The sequence below is a fragment of the Engraulis encrasicolus genome, chromosome 22, assembly GCF_034702125.1.
Source record: "Engraulis encrasicolus isolate BLACKSEA-1 chromosome 22, IST_EnEncr_1.0, whole genome shotgun sequence".
Taxonomy (NCBI): Eukaryota; Metazoa; Chordata; class Actinopteri; order Clupeiformes; family Engraulidae; genus Engraulis; species Engraulis encrasicolus.
Window position 1 is genome coordinate 1,294,867 of NC_085878.1, and position 2,500 is coordinate 1,297,366.

Consider the following 2,500-nt stretch of genomic DNA (forward strand, 5'->3'; position numbering starts at 1 on the left):
CAGATATAGTTGAGAAGCCTACTTATAGGCCTAAAGCTGCACATTGTTCCTGCCTCTTAGAGGGGATGTTCCCACCATATTGTTTCTCCATTTTTTGAACAAACAGCCCCTTGACCTCATCATAAGCCTGCCAGCGCCCCCTTGACCTCATCATAAGCCTGCCAGCGCCCCCTTGACCTCATCATAAGCCTGCCAGCGCCCCCTTGACCTCATCATAAGCCTGCTAACGCCCCCTTGACCTTATCGTAAGCCCGCCAACGGCCCCCATCCCAGGCCCTGAATATTAAAAGCATAAAATAGAATAACACCCACCATTTGAAACTGTGCAACCCCCCTCTCAGCGGTCCCCTTCCTCTGTGTGTGTGTGTGTGTGTGTGTGTGTGCAATGCATGAGAGAGCGAGCGAGAGAGAGAGAGAGAGAGAGAGAGAGAGAGAGAGAGAGAGAGAGAGAGAGAGAGAGAGAGAGAGAGAGATATGACATTACCTACCTACAGCTAATATCAGTCATCACACCGATAGACCAGAGGCGTGAGGTGTTGATTGGACGCCCCCCTGGTCATGTGATCAGTGTTAGAATCGTCTGCGAATGCAGAATTAAGCTGTCATCGCCTACTCATTCAAACTTTACATTCACAATTTACTGCTTTAGGACACATCATTTCTGCTGTGCATTGCCTCATAACCACAAGCCATTCTTTACTGTTTTCATTTACAGACACTTTCAATTGGCCATCTGAGAATACAGAGTACCACAGGCTCACAAAGAACAGTGCCCGGGAGTAAGTCAAGGCTATAGGATATCCACTGCTCCTGATCTAAACCTTATAGGTGTGGAGCTATAGGATTGACTAGCAGGGCTTTTGCCCCAAGGCCCTTCCCGTCTTGGTGGTGGGGGCCCTACTATGACCTTGGCAAGTCGTATGGGGGCCCCATCAGTGTTTTGCCCTATAGGTCCTATATGTGCAATCGTTCCGCCACTGCAGTAATGCCAGAGATTCTTTAAGTATATAGAGATATGCCAATGTAATAGGTTGCTATGGGCACCTAACATGACCAGGTTCCGGTCTGCCTAAAGGGGTGTGTCATAATACTCCTAGCATTGAATAGAACAGTCCTTAGGTCTGCCTAAGTCTGCCTAAAGGGGGATCCCCCCCTTGCAATAATAGAACCAGGAAACAATTGGCCAATGGAACCCCTCTCTCTCTCTACTCTCTCTGGTAATACCCTATCCCCCTACTATTTCATATATCTTTTAATTTATGTGAGGCACATTGGGCTGTCTGTGTATGAAATGCACTCTATAAATAAGCTTTACCTTACCTTACTTTACCTTTCCTTACTGTTATTCAGCAGTCATAAATATTGTTTGTTCTTTGGCCCCATTGTTGTCATTTTCCTCCCCTGCCCAGAGCCACATGTAGCATAATGGATGACTGAATGTTGCTGTGTGCAGTGCAGTGTAGTGTGTGCTTGGGTGGACTGGGCTCCATGTGTGTGATCTCTTTGACAAATGGGGAGTCACTTTCCCTTCACCTGCTTTGCTGAACCCCAGTACTCTACACTGCCAAGGACAGCAAATCCTCGACCCCAGATGGCCCACAAAGCTTCACATTACCACAGGATGAGAGCGACGTCTGTGTGGATGTCACTGCGCCAGCTAACCACTCAACCATTTGTGCTTGGCTGGATGGTAAGCTAAGTTGTGGTGAATGTAGGCCTACTGTACTTTGGGTTGTAGCCTATGGCCATTAAAGCTATGTGGTTTTGGAAGATCATCCTTACTCAGTCAGGTAACTGTGCATGCTGCCAAAAAACAAAAAAAACAAAGCAGTTGGGACTTGAGAAGTCACTCCCTACAAAAGTTTTCACCACATTGGGATTGGGGTTGTGTTTCTCAAAAAGCGTAATTGCTAGCCAGTTAGCAACTTGGGTAGTTGCCAATGGAAAATTGCATTGCAACCAACAACGTTGCTAACATAGCCAGCAACTATGCTTTCGAGACATGCAAGGGAGAGAGGGAGCCCAGAACCGGGTTCTTATTACCGGGTATGTTGTTGTAGCCTATGTATTGAGTGGGGGAACCTTTCAGCTGACTTTGTCCTGGTCCGGTGTTCTGTAAAGTACTCCTACATGCCAGATAATCCTACAAACCCCTATTGGGCATGCGCAGACCATGAAACGTCGACACCAGCTGATCCTAAGACTGTGCAATATTAGCGGAGAACAGATAAATACATTACTTAAATTTACAATTTACACTACAAGTGTGTGTTTATTATCGTTATTTGTGTACGTGTGTCTTAGAAATTGAAGTGTGACCCTGGCAACTTCGTTATGCTAGCGGTTTTGCTAGCGGTTTTGCTAACGTTTAATAAAAATACAAGTTTTTGGTAGTACTTGTATCCATGACCATGCGATTTTATTTTCATATCTTTCATCTCGTAAATCTAACACCCTGTTTGGTGTTAATGTTTTGTAGGCCTATTTTACTGTAAACAAT